The sequence below is a fragment of the Scleropages formosus genome, chromosome 21 (assembly GCF_900964775.1).
Source record: "Scleropages formosus chromosome 21, fSclFor1.1, whole genome shotgun sequence".
Classification (NCBI taxonomy): Eukaryota; Metazoa; Chordata; class Actinopteri; order Osteoglossiformes; family Osteoglossidae; genus Scleropages; species Scleropages formosus.
Genome location: NC_041826.1, coordinates 5,311,412 through 5,335,227, shown reverse-complemented (window position 1 = coordinate 5,335,227; position 23,816 = coordinate 5,311,412). Strand labels below are relative to the sequence as shown.

The 23,816-nt window shown below is 48.6% G+C and overlaps 1 long non-coding RNA gene across 1 annotated transcript in view; it reads right to left on the bottom strand.

The window, feature by feature from the left end:
* The window catches only part of LOC114909282 (uncharacterized), a 53,911-nt gene that overhangs the window by 12,883 nt on the left and 17,212 nt on the right, over positions 1-23,816 (bottom strand). Inside the window, exon 2 of the long non-coding RNA XR_003797204.1 lies at positions 740-809. This is a non-coding gene — a long non-coding RNA (uncharacterized LOC114909282). The remainder of the gene's footprint in view (positions 1-739; positions 810-23,816) is intronic.

Here is a 23,816-nt window from a genome sequence, read left to right as displayed (position 1 = left end):
ATCACTTTGGACATGTGTGTCTTTCAACATTAGATTCCCTCTTCGGGGGCTAGAGGACCCGGACACGGATGAGAGATGCCGAGGGGAGTCGCGACTGCTAGTACCCATCCTTAGTACTGTCCAAAGTCAAAACTATGGCAACGTGCTGCTAGAATGAGCATCCAGTTGTTGTTATGATGACTATCCACTCGAACCCTAAACACTACAGTGTGTTTCCATGCAGCTACCGCGGGCCGCACGGGAAACCCAGCAGGTCCAGATGGCCAGTGGGCATCTTCCAGTCTCCGGGCAATAATTTCCTACACGTCAGAGTGTCCACGGTTACACAGCAGTGGGCCAGTGGAAAAATCAAATTTCAAAACAACTAGCAGCTCGACCGCATGGCGGAGGTGTGAAGGTCAAGAGCTTTAAAAACACAAACCGACAGCGCAGGACATTGCGTTGCACCGAAGTCTGCTGCAGTTACTGCCATCACAGCACCGACAATATCGACACCTGCTAGCCTATTAACTGGCAAATAGTTTGACTGAGCCCATGTCAAAGCACAACAAACGTTGCTTTGCTAACGGGAAATGCAGTAATGCATTATTAAATCCCGAATAATTTATTCCAATGGAAAACTCACGTTTCTGGCTGCCTGTGTGGTTTAGGCAACTATTTCCACCGTAGAATGAGAATGAGGGGTGCAAAGCATTGTGGGTAACCCTGCAGCAAAAATGAGCAGGAAGGACGTCCGTACCTGGTGTGGGGCGGAAGAGCTGTGCGTTAATCCTGTATCACCTGTAGGCCCGGCGGAGTTCACCCCAACGCTGAAAGAGAAAGACACAGGGCGTAAGCTGTGGCGAAGCAGCCCACCGCGGCATCTAATGGTGACCACGGCAACAAGACAGCGGGAAGAGCTTTCAAGGGTCACAACGGAGCGGCGCGGCTCAGCGTGAACGGAGGGCAAGATAAAAAGCCCGAAAACTCTATAAGAGCCGCGAGGAGCAAGACACGGCTGCGCTCGCAAACATAAATCACGGCGGGAGGAATCCATTATAACTGCTCTCCTGTTTCTACGAGGAAATTGATTCATAAACGAATCTTTACTGGCTTGCGAGGCAGACCTGGAAACAGGGCATGGAAAGAAGCTCATCTCTGTGCTGCGCTAATAAAAACGTCCCCGCTCTGCGCAAAAGTAAACACGGTAAAGCGAGCAGACACAACAGGAGCTCCGCCGCCTCCGATCCCCGGCGGACCGACGGTGCTCGGGAGCGTGAGGATAAAAACAGACGCCGGCACGTGGCGACACATCCCACCGCTGAAGGGAGACGGCGAAGGCGCTCTCTCCACGTATCCCCAGCCCTAATTACATCTTTCAAATTAATCAGCTCAACGTGTAATTACACCACCTCTAACATGTAATCTGATGGGGACGGAAAATCGCGTTCGTTTTCGGCGTCGTGCTCTGGGACGGCACCGCGAGCCGATGCCCTCGTTAAACCGAGAGCTTGGGCTGGAAATATAGAAACGAACGTGGCGCCGCGTGACGTGGCCTCCCACGACGGAGTCCGCGGCTCGGACCCCGCGATGCGCCGGGCAGGCGGATCGAAGACGAGTACCTCCGAGAGCCACGTACCGAGCCTCCCAACGCGGCACTTCGCCAAAGAGCACATGGAAGAGAGGCCCGGATGACAAACCTTGAGACAGTGCACCAACTGCATGTGACTTGTGCGCTTTGAAAACGGAGGCCCTCCAGGCAACGCACCCCCCACCCCACCCCAGTGACTAAGGGTGACCTTTGTAAAAACACCCGCGGGCGGGACCTCGCTCGCATTATCCGAGTCACAATGGTAAGCAAATGGCACGATGCCAACGTATTACAGCTTCTGAAGGACACGCTGACCCCGGGTTCATTAAAAGACCGCCCCTCCCCCGTCCCCCCAGCAGCCGGAGTGACTCAGTGTCCGCGGTCCGTGCTCGTCGGAAGCGCCGTTAGGCCGAGCGTAGGAAACTCGGGCATGGCTGTCTGTCTGTTGGCAGTGACCCGCACAGTGGTTCGGAGGGAGACTTGTCAAGATTTGCACGTATGTGGGTGCGCGCGCGCACGCCTTTCTGAAGCAATCAGTCAAGTAGCTCATCCGCATGGCCCCAACTTTCAGGGCCAGATGAAGATTTAGGGTGCAAACCGGTGGATGTCACAGGCCCCAGAAGCCGGTCACTTGCCGCTGGGACTCGGAAAGTCTGCCGAGGCCCCAGGCAATCAGCGGTTGTCGGGCCCTGCTAGTTTCAAGAGGAGAGGTGAGTCAGCGACCACTTCAGTAGGGGAGGAATTGCACTGACAAGACTGCGCTTGTATGTGAGACACAGGGAAGGTGATGACTGATGGATGCTGCAGGCCTGCCAGTCTCCAGATGTCAAGGGGTCAAGAGGTCACTTGTTAGAGGAGCAGTGCCAACAGGCAAGGGTGGAGACAGCCCTCCCCACAAATCCATCCCGACCAGATGTGAGACTAGAGAAAAGGATTCATATATATGTGTGTATATTTAAAATAAAATAAAAAAAACCTCAACATCCGCATTAAAACATGCGCTTCATAGCAATAAAGCAAAGCCTCTAGATATTCCATGAAAGAGATGATTGCGCTAGAATAAAACAGACTGAACACGCCGCCACACTGCAGGGGAACAAGACACCTAGACAAGCCGACCTGATGTTCGGGAGGCTGCGCTGCTCAGTTTGTCGCGGGAACCGTACCACCGAGGGCACACGCTGCTGCTGCGAAAAGAAAACACAATCTGCCGACAACACTGTCGCCACATGGCAAGAGCTACACGACAACGTGCTTGAGTAGTTCCCCTCCAACTGCGACAGAAGGAGCACAGGCCTCCGAAAGCGAAAGGGCTTGTCGGGGAGGTGGTTGGGGATGCTGCGAGCTCCTGTGCGGGGAAAGGTGCGAGAGCTCAGGAGCCCTCAGCCTGGGTCCGTTTACGGTGACCAAACTGGTACCTTGTAACGTAGTGGTTAGAGCGACTGCCTTTAGGCCTGAAGGTTGTGGGTTTGAGTCCCACCTCTGGCTCAAGTACCCTTGAGCAAGGTACTTACCCTAAATTGCTCCAGTAAAATTACCCAGCTGTATAAATGGGGCAATAAGCATCAGCTGAATGAATAAATGCAAGAGAGGGGATTCAGTCCACAGAGGACTGACTTTGTACCCCCCCCTTAAAAAGTGGTGATGGGGATTTAATGGGAGAGGAGGAAAAAAAATGCTACATAAAACTTGAAGCAGTTGTAGTGACATTGGTATGCAGAGTCAGGACAGGATGGAGATGAGGTGCATGTCAAATATAGGACTGGGTGATGCCAAAACGGGCCTGGCCCGCGTGACATACATCAAAGTGGGCTGAATAATTGGGGATGCGGACGGGCTCCCACAGGCTGGCACGAGGGACAGAAGGGCGCCTGGCAGAGAAATCGAACCGCGCTCCTAGGTTCGAACTGGTTAAACCCCGAAGGGCTTCGTGTCGACGCCTCACGCGAGATGCTCAAGAAGTACTCCAGCTCGTCCTCTGCAAATGTTTACTGTAAACGCTCACTCGAGACATTAAAGGATTTTACGAACACTTAAGATGGATTTTAGCTCAGCTAAATAAGAAAAATAACTTTTCCGAAAGACGTCCCCAATTAGGTGTACTTTCTTTCGCTCTGATGACAAGGCGCTTCGCGGACCGCCGCAGCGCCTGTCGCGTCAACAGCTCGGCAATCCTGACGGGGTGCGGAAACTTCCCGCAAATCGTGCAGACACCTCAGCTTCCGTTGCACTCATCTTCTTCCCGTGCCCCAAATGTGTCAAGTAATGGGAACATTACAGGCCTCAGAATGCATAATACCCCCTTAAAGCCACTCTTTAATCAAAGCATAATTCTAAAATAGGTGTCATCATAATGCAGGATGAGTAATTACCTCTCTAATGAAGCTGCACCTACTTTGCTTCATAAAGTCTATCATATGTTTTCTTCACCCGAGTTTTTAGGTACCCATAGGACCTTCTCCATATGCATGTTTTAACTTCCTGTAATTCCTGGCATCAGGGAAAGCTCACAACCGCGGGAGCCACACGAAACGCCACGAGTCCTCTGCCTGCTCGTTTTGGCTCCGCCCACAATCCCCGTTGCTCCTCCCCTGCCAGTTGACCACATTGGGGCACGCTGTAGACTGGGCTGCTTCTCGCGTTTGATCCAAACGCACAAAAAACGAACGACGAACGAGAGCGGAGAAAGTTTATTGTGAGGAACATGGCCACAGCACATTTTCTGTTCGGTCACTAGTTCTGCTAAAAGTGTAGATCCCACAGACATAGCAGGGGCTGTGTTTTCTTGTGTCCATCAAAAATGTCCATAAAAGCCCTACAAATTTCTACCAAATACAAAAAGGTGTTTTTTTTTGTTTTTTTTTATTCCAGTTTGACATTATAAATGGTATAATGAAAATGTAATATTCGAGCTGAATATTCAGTTTCAAACACGATTTAAACACTGGCAGCTTTCAAAAGATAATAAAATGTTCAGTAACCGGCAGAAAAATTGTTTAGCGCCACTCTTCTGACATCCCCAAAAAGAACATGGGCAAGAATGTAAATAAATGAAAATACTGACAAAGGACATCAATGTGCAACACACACATGCCTTTGCTGCTTTTTATTCATGGCAGGAACTACAGAATATTTTTCACAAAGTGAGAATTATTTTATTAATGATAAACAGAAATTAAAGAGCTAAATATAGACGTTTCACCGCGATGCCTTGGAGAAGAGGCACGATGCATTTGGGGAACGCTGCGGTGTTTTGGAGGGAAACAAGCGCTCACCTCTGAGCTAGCCTGAAGCTATGGAAGCTCCGCCCATCTTTGACCACACCTCTTGGGGGTGTGGCTTAAATGGGGAAAGGGTGGGGCCTCACAGGAGAATTCACTCTATAGGTTTGGCACTTCCATTCGAAAAGGGGCCCTGGGCTTTGGCATTAACGAAGTACTGGCAGGTTCTCTCATGCGGAAGGTTGTAACACGAAGATTTACTTCGTCTGGAGGCGACCGGTGCCAGCATAAAAAAGAAAAAACAGCACGTCACCTTTATTACTTTGCAGCACTACGTTGTGGCTTTGTCGAGAAAGTAATTCATGCGTGAAGAGTGAGGATGCAGCAAAGCAGGGTTCGGTATGACACACACACACTGGAAGGGAGACAAAAGAGGACTTGGGAAGGTAAAAATGGGACGAATACCCTAGATGCACATTCTCTCTGGGCACAGACAGCTGCTCCTGCTGCACGGTACACAAGATGGCTGACGTCTTCGCCAGACAGTTTACTCCTGAGGTATCCGAGGTAATCGCTGGGTAAACACTGGATATACGCTGGGTAAAAGTCACCGTGGCACTGAACAGCAAACATCTCTCCCAACATCACACCGCCGAAGGGCTTTCGTTGTAAAAGGGAACAACTTGGAGAACTACGTTTGCTCCGACTGAAGCGGTACTATGAGATTCCGTTCCAACATCATAAGCTGCAACTCCCTTATACTGTATTACATAAACTATAAAAATGTATAAACAATTAATATGCATGAATGCTACACTGTATAGTAGTTTTCTTCACGTTTTTTCATTCATGTTTTGACACAGTGAGTAAACGCTGTTGTCTCTCAGCATCTGGATGGTGCGATAGGAGGTGGGTTTTGATCCCCACTCAATCTGCGTGGCGTTCGCGTGTTCATGCGGGTTTCCTCCCGCTGTCCGAAGGCTTGATCCGGTCATTCTAAATTGCCGGCAGCGTTTGTGTTCGAGTGTTGCTCTTGCGTACAGAGGAGTGACTCACTGAAGGCACCGTAGCGTACGTAACGCTAAGTGACCTTGCATGAAAAGGTGTCGGCTAAATACTACAAAGTACTAATTGTAAATCACCTTGAAGAAAAGCATCAGCAAAACAAATGTAATTTCACACATTATTCATGGTAAAATATACAATAATAGAGTACAGTATTATATTTCCGCACGGCCCTTATTTTCACTTTTTATTTTCCTTTTCTGCACCACCAGGATCCTTGCGTACTATCCACTGTGAAGAACTTGAATGGGATCACAAAGGAAACATTCTGTAAATAAAACATTTTTGTAAGTAAAACACAACGGCTGACAGACACACCGAGTCAATAATAAATATAGGGGCCTTGGGGCAGAGCTGCCAGCTGATGTCATTCTGGAGCAGATGGAGTGGTCGTCCCTAGACGTTGACAAAACGTTGCGATTCAAATAACGGAATAAGGTCGATGGCACAGCCGTCGTAAGTTACAGGTTTTTTTTAAGGCAAGGTCTGCAACAGAAATGTTTACAGAATACAAAAGGATGTTCTTCAGAGGCCAAACTGCCCTGATGAATAGTGTGCAGCCCTGTGGGAGCCACAGGTTAGAAGCCTCTGTGTGAAACAGGCCTCGAGTTTCAAGCTGAGGTGTATGAATCCAAGGGAGGTAGTACAGTGGTTAGAACTGTTGCCTTTAGGCCCAAAGATGATAGGTTCAAGTCTCATCTCTGGCTGTAGTACCCTTTGTGCAAGGTACATACCTTAATTTGCTCCAGTGAAATTACCCACCTGTATAAATGGGTAAATAATTGTAGACAGGTTCACATTCAAAGTCATTTTGCAAAAAAGCATCAGTGAAATGAATAAATGTCAGCAGCCCAGGTACATCATTGCATCTGCAATCAATGTCAAACTGCGTGGAGCCTAGAAGAGCTACACCAGCCACTGATGGAGGGGATCATGGAGCTGGCCAGTCACTGAAGGAGGACTTGGGAGGTGCCTGGGAATCACAGTTGGTCATGGCACAATAGTGTCCTTAAAGCAGCACTGCCATGGAGATTAGAAGCTGGATGCATCCAAAGGTAGAACCTAAGAGCCCTTGTGGGTTTCATGCTCCTCCTCTAAGAGGTAGTAACACTGCTGGAGAGCTAATGAGTTGAACATCATGCTATTCACCTGACTACATAAAGAAGGTAGAGGGATGGGAGGGGGATCAAGAGGCAGTTCACAACACACCTGGTGGACGCCTGGTACCCTACATGTGCAACCCAGTTAGACATTCTTCTCTGATCTAATCACCCCTCGAGCACTGAACGGGGGAATTAAAGAGGTCGTGATGAAAATCAGCCAGGTCTGCAGGTCACCTAAAATGATTCCCCACACCTCAGTCTTCATTTCATAACAACCGTATTTCCCCAACATCGCCGATGACCCGCACATCACAATTCATGTGTCAAGCCGCGGCCAAATTCCCCCATTTGGAGCACATTCTTGGTGCATCCCACATTAGGAGAAGTGCTCTAAGAGAGAGTGCATTGTGCTCGCCTGATACATGCAAAAAATGAAGGGCTCCTGCTGCGCCAGCCATCCAAAAATAGAGCACGATGGGGACGTGCTGTGCTCCTCTGCAAACCCGGGGGAGCACATCAAATGAGCCAGTGTCTTTGAACCCTCTGCTGGTGCACTTGTGCCATTTACTGTATAACATGGCAGTTAGCTGCCAGTCAGCTGCTAGTAAAGGCTTCATTGCTGAAGTACAGTCATAGATAATGAAAGGCAATATAATACCGAAACATGACTTTTTAATGAAGCGGCATGGGGTGTTCCCTTACAGCACTGGGTGGGCTCCATGTCCTACTCCATAAGCCATGTTGTTTATGACGACACATGTTAATGAACTAGAGGTTCTTTTTCTCAAAGGGCTTACGACGAGGCCTGCTTGACCAAAGAACCGGATGCGACTTCCACTCCGTGACCAATTACAGGCTGAGCATCCAAAGCAGAGATCCCAGGGTCCCAAGGAGCCAAAGGGCTGGTTGGGCAATGTGGTTCAGAGCAATGTTTTACAGGCATCACATCTAGTCTGCAACACAAAGACCCACTCTGGGAACAAGTGGCAAAACCAAAGGATAGAATCAGACAAAGGAAGCAGCAGCCGAACCCATGATCTTGCTCCATTGGAGCCTGTTTACAGAGAGCACATGTGAATAATTAGGGCCCAATAGTACGGTTCCATGGCCCATCCCCACCTACAGCATCGCAAAGGGATGCGTAAACAAGGAACCGCGAAGCACAGCCAAAGCCGTACCAGCTGGAAAAGCTTTGTCTGTGAGCAGAATGCAACTGTCCAAGCGCATTAGTGTGGACCATCTGGGAGGAGTGCACTAGACCTTCTCTGCAGCACATCAGAGCAAACGGACACCCAGCGCAGTGGCTCCCTCCAATCTGGAAGCACAACAGCCACACGGGCAATCCGCAAAACCGGCCGCGGCCAAGGAGGAGCGCAAGACAGGAGACCGAACACGACAACCGCTGCACTGGACCAAGGTTGCCGGCCCGCCAACGACTGCTTATTTACGTAATGGTGGAGAGACGTCCGCTCAGATGAACTGCAAAATCCGTCCAAGCCGAACTAAATGAGAACAACTGTGCGTCATCACAATCGGGGCGCTGCGTCGATTATATCCATCGAGCAGGATGCCTGAGCCCCGAGACATTACTCCTGTCCACCGTGTCAGCAAGACTGTTGAACAGCTCAGACTGATGTAAGGTGCAGATGCTACAAGGAGGAAATGTCAACAGGTGACTGTAAGACAACAAGAGCAGAAGAGATGATGCTAGAATGCCAAAGCCATTTACAGCGCTTGGGAATCTTTCGATTCCAACCTAAAGAATCAAATTGAGCATTAATTAACCCCTCTCTAATGTTATTTAGCTCCACTTGCCATCTGTTGGAAGTTGCTCCTTTAGGTTGGGTGAGAAGGAACAGAACCAGGTAGGAGGGTAGAGGAGAACCTGTATATGGAAAACACACACAAAAAAACTGAGATCAAGCCTTTGCAGACCATCATCCTGTCACATCCCTCGAACCATCACAAGATGTTACCCCTCAACCGGTGCATCGCCACAGGGAAGAATGCCTACGCAGGTTCAGCACAAAGTCCAAACGACGCTCTACACCTTTCGCTCATTTAGTTGACCTCTCCAAATCAAATCCACAGTTGTTCCCCCTCACAAGGTAACTTAGTTTCAGCAAAGCTATGAGAAACGCAAACAAGGCCTGGACAGATCTGCCATTAAAGCTTCCAGACAGACATCAAACAAATAGAGAGAACGTGTCCATCACAATTTCCAGTCTCCTAAGGACATTCAGATACTCTTGCACCTTTGTACATGCAAACACGCAAAACAAGCGCACACGGCCACTCGTCGCAACAAGCAACCTGCCATCCCACGTCCTCGCTCTCACTGGCTACTTGGAGCCGCTCGTCAGATCCATACTCTCAGTCACACGCGCTCGATAACCTCAATACTCGTCAGGAACATGAGACGCTACCGAAGACTTGTGTCGCAAAGGCATACAAAGGCTCAGAAGTGACAGCTACTGGAAAAACGTGGCTCTCTTCGGGGCACGAAAGAGCTCTGGAGATCCCAAAGTCAAGGGCCAGCGATGTAGGTCCTCCTCAATGTCACAATTATGACCTGTAGCTTAAAGCACACAAGGGATCAGGTTAGTGGTGTGGAGACAGCAAGGCGTTCACTCCTATGGCAGCTGTCAGTGAAAGATTCCAGCACAGAGAGACGCTCATTCTCAGCACTGGGTCCAAGTGATTAAGAGCTGGGAAAAGATCAGCTGAGAAGAAAGTGAGATGTTCACACTAGATAGCTCTGACCAATAAGAGTTTACTACTGCCACCCACCATGGACCTGTGCAACCCCTCATCACCCAACAACACAGTGAGCTCCACATTCATCTGCAAAAGATCTGAGGTTAATAAATCATTAGAAGCAGTAATTTGTTTGCAGCATGCTTGTTTGATAAGCACAGTGAACGTGTTGGAACGCGGGTATTAATTCCCAAGAGTACAAAACCCCAGTTACAGAGGCGATGACAACAGGAGTGAAGACACAAATGCGCTTTTTTACTGTACTAAAGCATGGGCTGTGAAAATTAATCTTAAATACACTGCAAATGATCCCGTTATTTGTGTCAACACACAGCACGATATCTCGCTTGAACATAAAGGAGAGCGCTCGTTTCCAGGGGAACATAACACAGCCGTGGTCGCCCGGGGCCCCGGCTTCAGGAACACCACCATTGCACGTCTTTGACATCTGCGAACACGAGCGGAGACGAACACGGGGCAGCAGCCGAAGTCTTCTGCCGCCCCCCGTCGAGCTGGAGGACTTCGTACAGGACTCTGCAGAGGGCCGGTAATACGATGGGACAGCAGACAAATGCACAGCGCAGGGACACTGCTCTCGAACTGCAGGAGCACATGTGTGCAGGCCAAGAAACGTCTTTATGCATGCATGTGTGTGTCAGCAGACACGTACGTACGACAGAACCGTGTGTCCTGTCACTGCAAATCTTTCACTCCAAAAGGAGAAGCTTCCTGGGCCTACGACAAAGCCCGGTGCCCTCGGGCAGGAGACCCCCAACTGGGTGACCCCTACAAAGGGTAACCGTGAAAGCGTCGATCAGCAAGTACCACTAAGAGGAACGAAAACGGATGCTTTCCAAAACTGTCAGACAACCTGGAACTGAGCAGCACAAACTCACGGTGATAAACTCACAGTACTTGTACCTTGAGCTAGACCCAGAACCGAAACCAGAGACCTGCAACTGCAGCTCGGCACACTGGGCTCAACTTTTAGGGGCAGCACAGGATTTCGGCTGGACCGACCTCCTCCGTCAAAAAGGGCGGCATGGTGGCACAGCGAGTAGCGCTGCTGTCTCACAGCACCTGGGTGGTACGAGAGGACATGAGTTTGACCCCCGCCCAGCCTGTGTGGAGTTTGCATGTTCTTCTTGTGTTTGCATGAATTTCTCCCAGTCCAAAAGACATGCTGTTCAGGTGGACTGGTGACTCTAAAGACACCCATAGTGTGTGAGTGTGTTCCACTGATGTATGGATGAATGACCCATTGTAAGTAGTGTATCTAGCAGTGTAAATCACCCTGGTGAATAAGGTGTGTGGGCTCATAACACTACATAGAGTTCATTGGAAGTTGCTTTGGAGAAAAGTGTCTGCAGATGAACTAAACATACTGTAAAAAGACATCAACGCTGCCCCAACACAATCCATTATGTGTAGCTACTGAATGTGGACAAGTGCAGCAGGAGCCCCTCGGATGGATACCTGCTGAACCGCAGGCCATCGCATCACAGGAGTGCATTCTATTTTCACCAGCAGGAAGGGTACGTCTCCTACAATTATTTGCAAAACCCCCTCCAAAACCTCCTTGTCTGTTGGGGAAGAGCGATATCAGCATGGTAAAGCAACAAAAGAATGAGCCTCATCTGTCAATGGAGTGTGAGAGGGAGAGCCAGCCAGTCCAACGGGAGGCGCGTCGGCACACCGGCTGCCGTCTGCAAATAGCAATCTATTCCGTCTGCCCGTATGCGTCTCGCGAAGCTGGAAACGCGTTCACCGTGTGAAAAAAAACCCACTGAAACAGCACACATCGTGCATTCTGTCCAAGCCGCCAGCATCTTCTATTAATCTATTGCTCTAACGGTTTTATTTCACTTGTGTAACACTAAGTAGAGAATGTTATGACAGCACTGAAAAAGATTCCTTTGACAGTTTGTCAAGTGAGCTGTAGAAAACAAACACTGGCATTTTAATCACTGCCAAAGAGCAGCACATGAATGGTGGAGAGATGCTCTTTACCTGTAACCGAGACAGCGCCGAGAGCAAGAAGCAGCCTCGGTGGTGGTGGTTAGTGGGGGCACCTTGAAACCCCAAGGTGTCCAGTCCAAAGCCCAGTCCTGCTCTAGTACCCTCCCACCAGGACACTTGCCCTCAGTCAATACAGGCAGAATACCCTGCTGTTAAAACGGGTAAATCATTGTAAAGTTGATTAACATTCTACGTCTCCTTGGACAACGGTTACAGCTGAATGAATGAAAAATAAACGGAGTAGGAAAGGTGACGAGGAGAGACCAACCTCTCAGCGTTTATACTGTCATCCCCAGGCGGACGATACCCAGGGCCGTGGATGGGCTTGAGTCAACGACAAGCTGTGGAAAGGGGTACCGCACCTCCAGTTCAGCACACTTAACTGATCGTCATGTACAAGCAGAATATTTCTTGATCATATCATTACTCACTGACTTAGATCTGCTCCACTGGAAGCTTTCCAGAGCAAACTTGCAAGAGAACGGAAACGCATTTTTCAACAAGATGCCGTGCAAAACAGTTTGTGACGAGCAACCTGTTAGTCAAAATAAAATTAAATTCAATTTCAATTCCATTGACCTCTACTGTCATTATACAAGCATAATGAAATCATTTCTGCAACTTTCTGTACCCTGCAAAGTGTGATGCAACAACTGGAGAATAGAAAGTACACCAAAACACAAAAAATAAGAGGAGGAGAAAATACATAATAGTATGATAAAGAGAAGCAGCAATTAAGTGGGGGTTACCTCCAATGATCACTGGGTGCAAATACCCTGCAGAAGTTAAGCTAGACTGGGTGAGTGAAAGAACAGAAAGGAACATTGTGTAAATTTCCAATTTCTTTCAAAAAGACGGACAAAAGCACTTTTGCTTCCCAGGACAATATACAAATGAAATGAACTTAATGCACATACTGTAAATACATAATACACCTGCATTGCCTGAAGTCAAAAACTCATTGATCTGAAGATGTAGTTCAAGCCATGAATTTAATGAGCAACCAGTGCTGCATTTAAAAAAAAAAAAAAAAGAAAACAGAATGCATGGCTATGATTTCTCATGATAAGGGTTTCTATTCTTAAGTACATTTGTTCAAACCCAAGGCATCTACAAAGAAAAGCCTTCTGTACTGCAAGAAGCCCACACACGTAGGACATAGCGCACTGGTTACAGTCGTTGCCTTTGGACCCGGAGAACGCAGGTTCGAATCCCACAGTTGCAGAGCCCTTGACCAAGGTACTTCGCTTGAACTGCTCCAGTTAAACTACTCAGCTGAATAAATTATTAAATCTTTCCAAGTAGCTTAGCGCTGTAAATCGCTTTGGAGGAAGGCATGGAATAATTATAAGAAAAAGATTCCAGTGAAAAAACAATGACAGCTCTCAACTCCTGCAAACACGCAACCCTGAAAGTGCGGGTCAAGTGCTCGACATTCAGGCCTAACCGGACACAGAGGAAAAAGAGAATTTAATTCGGTGACAAACAGTTCTAAGCTGCATTTTAACTGTACAGCAACAGTAGTGAACCTTTGAAGCAGTTGGAGATCCACTTCTTGCCCCCACCCAAAAAAAGGGTTTAAATTCTAGGGAGCAGTTAGGCTGGGGAGCGCGGGGGCAACAAGCTCGTGTAAACGGCCCCGCGTTCACCTCCCCTGGGAGATCATCATTGCCAATCTTCCGCTTTATTGATCCCAGGGCCAGAGCCATAAAGGCTCAAGGAACAGCAGGAGATAAAATGGGCTCAATATGGACATCCTGTATGCTGGAGGGATGCACATTTCCCATACAGTGTACCGTCTCACTTTAATCCGCTCTATGCCTTATCCAAAGATATGACGTCAATATTAAATAAGAATACTGGGGATAGTTGGTAGGACAGTGTTAGAGCCGCTATCTCTAACCCAAAGGCCGCAGGTTCGAATCCTACCTCCAGCTGTAGTACCCTTCAGCACAGTTCTTACTCTAAACTGCTCCAGTAAAATTAGAGCTGTAAAAATGGGGAAATAATTATAGGTACCTTAGCATTGTTAATTGCTTTGCAGAGAAGTGTCAGCTAAATGAATAAATGTAAATTAAAAAGGAGGGAACACTGTGTCCCTTTGAAATTTTCAATATGTTTACATCTTTTTCATACTGAAGGTGTTCAGATGTTTCTTACTTCTATGTTTGAAGGGAACCAGAGAATGGAAGCCAAGAGAAAATGAGACCACTGTTGTTCTTTCATTTCTTTGGTACACAACACAAGCAACCATCTAGTGTGAAAGTGTAACAGCCACTTTCACAAGAGTGAAATGGACTTCATTACCAGAGCAATCGCGCTCAGCTCCTGGAATATTTGGTAAACAATGAGGAATGGTTAGGGCCGACCCCGTACAACATGAATTCCGCCGGTTTAAATCGTTACCCTCAGAAGCGAAGTCGGCAGAACGCAGGTTCATGGAGGCGGATCTCCCTGCACCGGCCGATCAGGCCTGAGAGGACGCTGCACAGCGATTTCTAAGGCTTCAATCTCAACTCAACCGTAGTCAGAACCATTTTTACAAAACTAGAGAAAGTTCCCCGTCCTGGGTGTGTCCCCTCCCCCTCCGGCCTTACGTCCTGTGTTGCCGGGTAGGCTCCGGTTCCCCGCAACCCCGTATGGGACGAGCGGTTCAGAAAATGTGTGTGTGTAGAGAAAGTTCTGGACGGTGGTGAGTCTACTTAGCAGTGGCCGTCATCTCCCAAAAAGCAAGGTGTAACATCATCAATGTGACGATAAACTGTAGAACAACATCCAGGAGGCTGTAGGTCTCTACGTGTCTCAGCTAAACTCGGTGTTCATGAATCTACGTGAAGACAGACACAGCAAAAGTGTCTCAAACACCCAAATGAGTAATAATGATGATGTTATAAAAACATTTTTTATTTGCTCCAGGAAAAATTAAAGACAACAGCCTAGAGGAAGTCATGACTTAAACCTGACATGTGGCAGAGACCTGAAAGGAGTTCATGGTCAACACTGACAAATACTGCTGTGCGAACACACACCTCCATGGAGGAGCGGCAAAAATTTGACTCCTGGACGCACGCGGCAACAGTACTTCCCTCAGATGGTGCGAGACCCTGGTCAAGAGCCACAGAAAGCATTTTGATGCTGTTATTAGAGTGAAAAGGGGCACGCCCAGTTACCGACTGCGCTCGAGATTTCTTTTTTAGCACAGGAGTGTTCGGTGATGGGTTTAAAATTTAAAAACGCACAATAATGCAGAAAAGACACACACTTTTGCAAGACGCTACACCTGATACGCGAGATTGCGGCAGCTGTTCCCTTACAATGAGAACCCAAGTACCGCGGGACAAAGCAAGGGGCAGTGCAGGTGCACGCAGCTCCACCCTCATAGGGCGGCTCTTCACAGCAAGGTTCGACAAATTGCAGCTCCTGCCAGAGCGCACATCCGACAAGGTTACCCCAGAGCCGTTCACCGTGGCGACTTACACCGCTACGTACGCTACTTACAATGGGTCACTCGTCCATAAATCGGCGGAACGCACTCTGTCACGCACACACCAACTTCACGAAGAACACTCAGGTGCGCGAGTGTGCGTCGAGGCAAGGCAGCCTATCCCTTTCTCACAAGCGTGAGAGGTTCCGGCTGGATCGCGGACAAACGCACGAAACATGGCGGCAGCGCTAACCCGAATTGTAGGCCCTTCTTCAAAAGGGCCCAATGTAAGAGCTTAGACGCCTTTTCCGTAGGTCCATTGTATAAGAGGCAGCACTAAAAATAGAGGCTTCGAGCAAGTACGTCAGGGGAAAATCCTAGGACGGTTTCTGTGACACCACCTTTACATAAAAGACGTATGAAGGGGGTGGGGGAAGCGCGAGAGCTTAATAAATGTAGTCGGTCACCGCGGCGGAGAGAAAGGAGAGGACGGCAGGCGTGCTCATTTGGCACGCTGACGTCGAACCCAGGCCGAACGGTCCCTCCGTTCCATCCGGTGTTTTCCTGTAGGGATGTCAGCACAACAGTCCGCAAGTACTTGGAAAAAACCGGGACACTGCTCCACTGCGGGGGGGGGGGGCGAATGCAGAGTGCAGCTTGAGTAATGAATTGGAGACATGGTGTCCACAGCCTCGGCCATGAAGGACAGGGAGCAGGGAGAAAGCGGAAGGACACCACCTCCAGCACGCAGGCCTGGTGCGGACAGCCCCTGCTCGTGGGACAGCGAAGAGAAGGAAAGCGGAGCTCATCGGCGCAGTCGACATGTTCGCCCTGTCACCCTGGTAACAGCTCCATATACCGGTGCAAAGAAATACTCTTTAAAACCCAACAAACTTGTTGCGAATTTCATCATCTGACAGAATCGATCAAAAATTCCCCATCCAACTGGGACAAATGAAGGAAAATACATATGAGCCCTACTGCTGCAGTCTACGGGACAGCGCCTGGTGTCACAATATTAACATAATTACCATTATCTGCTTTACACGTTTCCGTACATGTAAATTAATCAGTCATTAATATTCTCAACACATTATTAGAGTGTAGCACAATGTTTTAACATGAACTGCAGTAATATTAAAATGTCTAAATACTGCACTATAATTTCACTTTTTACTTTGTCTTACTGTCCAACCCATTTTATGTATAAGTAAAAGGCGATAAATTTCATTCAAATACAGTGGAACTGAGTGGCAGACAGAACGCTATAGAAAGTGGTGAAAAGAATGCAGAGCACAGAGAGTATGGAGGGGAAAGAATAGAGAAAGTAGAGTACAGAGCAGACCTAGTAGAGCAAGCAGAGTAGAGAGCACAACGAATAGAGAGTAGATGTAGAGAGATGGAGTAATCCAAGTACAGAGTGTAGATATAGAGAGTACAGACTAGAGCTAGCAAAGTGAGTAGATTAAGGCGGTACAGCACAGAGCAGACTGAAGAGAGCGTAGATGTGGAGTACACAAGTAGAGAACGGACGTAGAGAGTAGATGAAGTAATCTGAGTAATGAGTGTAGATATAGAGAGCACAGAGTAGACCTAACACAGTGAGTAGATGAAGGCAGGAGAGCACAGAGTAGAGAGTAGCGATTGAGATCGGAGTAAAAACTAAGAGGAGAGTAGATGGACAGAGCAGCCCATTGACATGGCTCCAACCATGGTTCACAGCTGGGTCAACTGCCTTGTGCTCACAAGGACCGTTCCTGGAGGCAGAGCGAGTCCTGCGGAAAAGTTAAAAGGTTTCATAACGGCGCACGCGTGCATCCATGCGTCTACACGAGGCTGCAAAACACGCGTCATGGTTTTGGACATCCTACGACTTGTCATCTTGGCTGCCCTTCAAAACTTCAAGAAGTGCCACAGAATCTCGCTGGCAACGTTTACTTTCCCACTTCCTTCGTTTCCACCTCTCAAAAGCGCTCAACGTTACGTTAAATTGAAATGCTACGATCGTATCGATCGAAAGGGGACATTAAATATTGATTGCCCGCCATCTCAAATCTGTTTTGAAATGATACTGATCACCCTGCCAGTCAATCGCAAAACGGCGCATTGAATCAATGACGTTCTCATTACTCGGCGGTCTCGTCATTTTCCCCAGTGTGCTCTACAAACACAGAAATCCTAATGTAAATTATATTCCTATAAATAAAGTGGCAACACATCATCACATCTAACAAACACCGTTGACACAAGGGCAGTGAGACGGACCCGTCTCTGACAAGCGAGACCTCCGGCATATACATATTTCAACTGTGTTTCACGAAGAGGTGCGTTACATCTTGGCTGAGGTCTACCTGACTTCTCCCCAAGCCAACCTACCTGTGCTTGCTTGTCAATAACGGGTTCGGTCTCACTCGACTCCTCTCCAAAACCAGCATCAGACTACGGTAGATTTTTTAAAATTCCATTTCTCTTGACCCGTACTTCTGTCTTATGCAGACCGCACTTGTACCAAAGCAAAATTCCTAAGAGCTGAAAAAACGGCAACAAAGGGCGATATTCTCGGAAAAAGGAATGCTCTCGGAGGGAGCCTAATGTGCTGGACTTTCCCCAGACCTCAGCGATACCCTTTGTTCTCCATTCCGTCTCCTTTCCCTTGATCTCAACGGGCTGCCTTAGTTTCCTTACGGCTGAAATCAATCACTCTCCTCTTCATCCATCCCTTCATTCACGCCGGCATTCAAAAAAAAATGTGTTCTCCACTTGCGTCTCAAAGGGACGTTCCTTTATTCGCAAGCAGCATCGGCAAGGCGACACACGCGTTGGGATTACGCTGGAAGATTTTACACGACAGATAAAAGTGAAGGCCAGTCCTTAGAGAAAAAGATATCCTGAGAAAAAATATGCAAATCCACGACCTTTAATCCGTTATCGAAGCATGAACGTTTTTTTTCCCCGAATTTGAGCCGGCAAACTTTGGGGTTTTCTCCCTCTCGTTGTTCACGCCAGCAATCGGCTCAAACTGCACCTACACTGGGAGAAAAAAGGAGAGGAACCCTCATTTACCACAGTTGGCAAAAAGAGTAAAAATATTTTGACAAGGCACGAGGTGGTATAGCGTATATACACACACACGCACGCACACACGTCTGAAATTGCTTGATCCGAGTGGGGTCAAGGTGAACTGGAGCCTAACCCAGCAACACAGGGCGTTGGGCTGGAGGGAGAAGGGGCACACCCAGGACAGGACGCCAGTCCATCTCAAGGCACCCCAAGCAGGACTCGAACCCCAGACCCAGAGAGTGGAACCCGGCCAAACCTGCTGTGCCATCATGCCCCCCCGGTATAGGGTAGACATTTACATTTATTCACTTAGCAGACGCTTTTGTCCAAAGCGACACACATCTCAGCAAAAGTACAATTTATGCATTACATTGAGAGAAGGAGACATAACTGCAGACATGAAGGTCTCAAGCAAACCTAGTTCGTTCCCTACCACTTGCTGCACCGAGGTTCATCGTTAGATCAACTGGGGGGGGGAGACAAGACTGCAAAACGATCTTCTGAAACGCAAAAAAAAAAAAAAAAAAAAAAAAAAAGCTCTTGTTGCCAACCGCACCCACACTCCAAGTACAGGTCCATAGTGCAGCTGCTGTCCTCTCTGTCCATTCGAATAGTTTTCCCACACCTGATCCTCATCTCTTTACCAGCTGGTGGTTGTGGCTGCATTCCTGTGTGCCACATAAATTTAATAAAGAGTACACTGGATGTTTGTGTCATGAACCTTCGATTTACAGATATTGGAAGATGTTTCTCAGTTACGCTTTTATTGCTTATATAGATGAAGCCAACAAAGTGGTCGGATCACTAATGTTTCACATTTTCGTTCAACGCATAGGTTTACACCGCACTGGAGGTTGTTGGGATGGCACATTAATCATTTTAAAGATGAATTTATGAACTTGAAAAGATTAAAATTAAGGAAATAAAAATATTGTTACAGACTGGTGCTTTGTACCACTAGTACATATGGCTGATAACTGAACAAATCAAAAATCTTAGTGAATTTGTAGTTCGTTATACCTTTATCCGAGGGTTTTACAAAACCTAACCCTATGATTAAACCAACGGAGATGTGCATTATTAAGCATTTACTGTAAAGTAGTGATGGATTTACAGACAAACCGAGTGACCAACTTCTGGTCCCAAATGCATCCATACATTGAGAAGCCCGTGTTAATTCCCCAGCAGGGAACTTCCTTTCCTCTAATCCCATCCTTCAGACGTGGACGTTCCAGCACAGCAACTCATGTGAAGTGTCTACCACAAGGGTCCAACAGCTGCTGCTCTCAGTGGCTTTGAACGGGCAGCTTTTCGTTCCCGAGTACAACAGTTGGAGCGCTAATGGGAAAAGGTGACGAGGGCGCCGCGATTTCCTTGCGACGCACGGCAGGACGCCCCCCCCCCCGATCCCATGCGAAAGGGAGCAGGAGCGCACAGACGCACAGAACACGCTCACAATGGGCTCACAATACCATGCTGCACCCTGGGATTACAGGCAGCTGTTCAAATTACTGCCTGAGAGTGATTAACAGCAGCTTAAGCAGATTTGCGTGTGCGTGTGACCGATCAAAACACTGCGTTATTATGGCGAGGGCGCCCTCTCCCCCCGTAGTTCAGGGCGCCCTGGCCGCACTTTCAGCCAAGCAGGGCAAGCCCCTTCGCTAAGGCCCGAGGCCGATCGAACCCCCGCAATCGGGCCCTCCGGCGCGCGCCGCGCGTCACAGGGCTCCGAAGGCCCGTCGAGGGCCAAGTTCTGCTCCGGGCCCAATCGAAGGCGCGAACAAACATCCAAACGAAAGCAACCTGCGGCAGAAGCACACACATAATTAAATCAATTAGCGTTAATGAGTCCGCGTGCGCTCTCACCTCCCAGTCCACAGCTGTTGTTTCCCCGTTGGACTACGTCACAGTCGCCTCCCATCACCGCGTCCGCCCGTCGCAGGACACGAAATATCAGCGAAATATCTCCAGTGCGTTTGCCCAGGTGGAGGACGGCCTCGTGCCACGCACGCACATGCTGTTCACTTTTGGGGTAATCCAATTCCACAAAGATATACCCCGGTTCTTACGACAACGTGTCAAAAGTACCGGGTTTCGGAAACGCGATCCAGATATTTCTCAAGCAAAGCCACTCGATCCCGCAGTTACATCACAGGGTTATATCCTCACGCGACAAGGGCCACGAATTCGTGGGTTTTCACCAGTTATCTTCTTGTCACGAGTCCCCTGGCGGTGTCAGTGCACAGCAGTTTAGGAGCAGAGGACACAGGACACACCGAGCATCCTCACCGCACTGCCAAAGAGCGACACAAAGAAGCGTGACAAAGGACCGGCGTCATGCGTGACGACCGCTTATTACAATTTTGTTCCAGGGATAAAGTGGTGGAACGCACGCACACGGGTCAGACGATACACAGCTGAGCACGAGCACAACCGCTAAGCTGCCGCAGCACAACCCGGCTCCGCTTGGCACCTTTACAGCGTTTACCCTCTAGCACCGGACCTTTGCGCAAAACACGGCAAAGAGTTCGAGGAGAACTTTGGTGCCCTGGAAGGAAGAGCCTCGCCCAGGGACACGACCCCTTATCGCAACCACACCATCCCTGCCGGTCCTTCAGCAACCCAAACTACTCCCGCATGGCGCAAACTTCATCGTGGCGTCTCTGCCCGAAATGAGGATGTTGTGTTTTTAATCACTCGTTTTACGACGGGGATTTAGGAGAACACTCCCAAAGGGCTGCGGGCTTACGCGCCCCGCGCACTCGCACAGGCACGAGAGACACGCAGACGGATGACCGCAGACGGACACGTGCCGCTTTGAACCCGGGCGTGAAACAAAGGAGGTTCCGACGGGTTCGAGAAAGCGTGATCGGATTACACGGAAGCGCTGCCGACATCCAGCGTGACCCTTGACCTCGGAACCCCCGACAAGCGCACGCATCGCACGCTGGACAGCCGAGACCAGCCGGGCGGGACGTTGCACCAAGCAATACCAGACGGCCAAGATCCCCACGACGGCGAAAGCCACTGGCCACAAGAACGTCCAATTCCCTGGTCAGGATGCTTCTCATTCCTGCATTTTACCCAGACGACGCTGAAAACGACCCAACAAGAGAAAACGGTGCATCATCGCAACGATGTGAACATCACTTTTCTCCTCGCAAGGTAACGCGGCGCTCCCTGGCGCACCCTGCGTTCACTTTCATGTTCCGAGAGAAACGACTGGCAAAATGCAGACAAACAGCAAATTACCACGTTATAAAGGGTTTACTGGAAGAATGCAGGAAGCTGGCTTGGGTATACTCGGGCTCGCAGCTCATCTGGAAATTCTGTTCTGCGCTCCTCTGCGGTAATGCCGTCGGATCTTTTACTGCTATGTAAAGTGTCTATAAATAGTAAACAAGGGTGGCAAAAGCGAAAAGGAGGCACAACAAATGAACGCGGAAGGCAATCGTACACACGTCATGTTCAATAAAAACGGCTTGATTAGCCTGCAATGTTTGTGGTTTAAGCTAAATTAAAAGAAAATGTCCCATATTTCTGAACTCTGCTGAACTGTGGGCACACTGGGGGTGAGGGACTGCTGTGGTCCAGGGTCGACACCGTCGGTTTCGGAAAGCGATCTACTTTTGGTCAACGCTGACGTCTGGAAAAGCAAGCAAGACACTCAGGTGGAACGGTGGCACAGTGACTAGAGCTGCTGTGTCACAGTACCTGGGTGATGCAAGAGGACATGGGTTCGATCCCCACTCAGTCTGTGTGGAGTTTGCATGTTCTCCCGTGTCCGCGTGGGTTTCCTCCGAGTGCTCTGGTTTCCGCCCAAAGACATGCTGTTCAGGTTAACCCATAGGGTGTGAGTGACAGAGAGGGTGTGTGTGTTCCACTGATGTATGGATGAGTGACCCAGTGTAAGTAGTGTACCTAGCAGTGTAAGTCACCTTGGTGAATAAGGTGTGTGAGCTGATAACACTACATAGTGTTCATTGTAAGTCGCTTTGGAGAAAAGCATCTGCTAAATGTAAGAAAAGTTGAAGACGTTACACAAAGTCATTTCAGCTTAAGCATCTCGGGAAAAGGAGTTGGTTCTTTGATGGTGTGTAGATCTTTTTCAAAGTGAAGCCACAGTGCGCGTGCATCGACCCGGATGCTCCGACACGTGTGCGGTCAGAAGAGGTCGGGCAATACTAGGTGGGAAGGGTTCGAACGGCCAAAAACAAACATTGAGCCAAAAAAAAAAAAAAAAAAAAAAAAAAAAAAAAAGTGTGTGCTGCCAAGCCTTCTACGGAATTTTGTAGAGCCTCGTACTAAATTGAGAAAGGCAGAGGGGAAAACAGAATCAGTGAAACCAGAGAGGTCAGCGAGTTTTGGTCTCAGGACTGCTAACAGCACTGGGTGGCCTTAAAGAAAGCAGCTCAGCTTCACCTGCTCCAGGGTGAAACCCAGTTAGAGAACCAGCAGCACAATCCTGCATAAAACCAACCATCGAAACTCGATAAACTCTGCAACATGAGCCGTTTCACGAGCTTCGTTCTACGCTCAGCACTTACCACGTTCTCCGGCGCGGGGTCTCCCGGGAGCTGCTCCACTGACACTGCAAACCAGCGGAATAAACCAGCGCTCGATATCAATCGTTTTTTGCGTCCCATCAAATTCTGCCCAATTTCTGAAGACATCAGAAAGACAAAAATAAATAAAATTCTATGCTTAAGAACAGGGATGTGACAAAGTTCAAATTCAAACTTTGTCCAACTTCGAACGGTTTTGGCACGACCAAATTTTATCAACGCTTCTTCGACGGAGGCGAGTCTGATGGTGGGGGGGGAAAAAAAATATAGTGAAAGCACCACAGCTCATAATAAGCTTTATTTTAGATGTATATGTGTTGCTGTCCACAAGTCTTGGCGCACTTGAGAACGATAATCAATGATTCTACAGTACTGCAGTACTGCACTAGACGCACCGCTATACACCGTTACATGCAAATCACTACTCAAGTTTGCACGTTTACTCTCCTATCGATTACGCAGTGAAATGTGTTATTGCCGCTTTGCAAGACCATGTATATCATTGTGGTCTTTTGTGTAGATTAAGACCATTTGGATAAGTCCACATATATGCAGCTTGTTTGAACTAGAAATACTCGTACGGGGGGGGCGCGGTGGCGCAGCGGGATTGGCTGGATCCTGCTCTCTGGTGGGTCTGGGGTTCGAGTCCCACTTCGGGTGCCTTGCAATGGACTGGTGTCCCATCCTGGGTGTGTCCCCTCCCCCTCCACCCTTGTGCCCCGTGTGGCCGGGTTAGGCTCTGGTTCACTGTAATCCCGCTCGGCTCAAGGGGCGTCAGACAACGTGTGTGTAACCGTACAGATATAAATGAACATTTATATTTTTACTAATATTTGAGCACAAATCAATGTTTTTTTTTTTTTTTTTAATTGCTGAAAAGGAGAATTAGTCCTGCGTGTAAAGCTGTACACGGAGCTGAGGTGACGCCCCGACAGCCGAAGTAAGCGGCGCATTCTCGTTTTTATTCATAACCACCGAAACGAATCCAGTGCAGCAGCAGCGGACTCGCTTCCTGCCAGAGCGCTTTCCTCC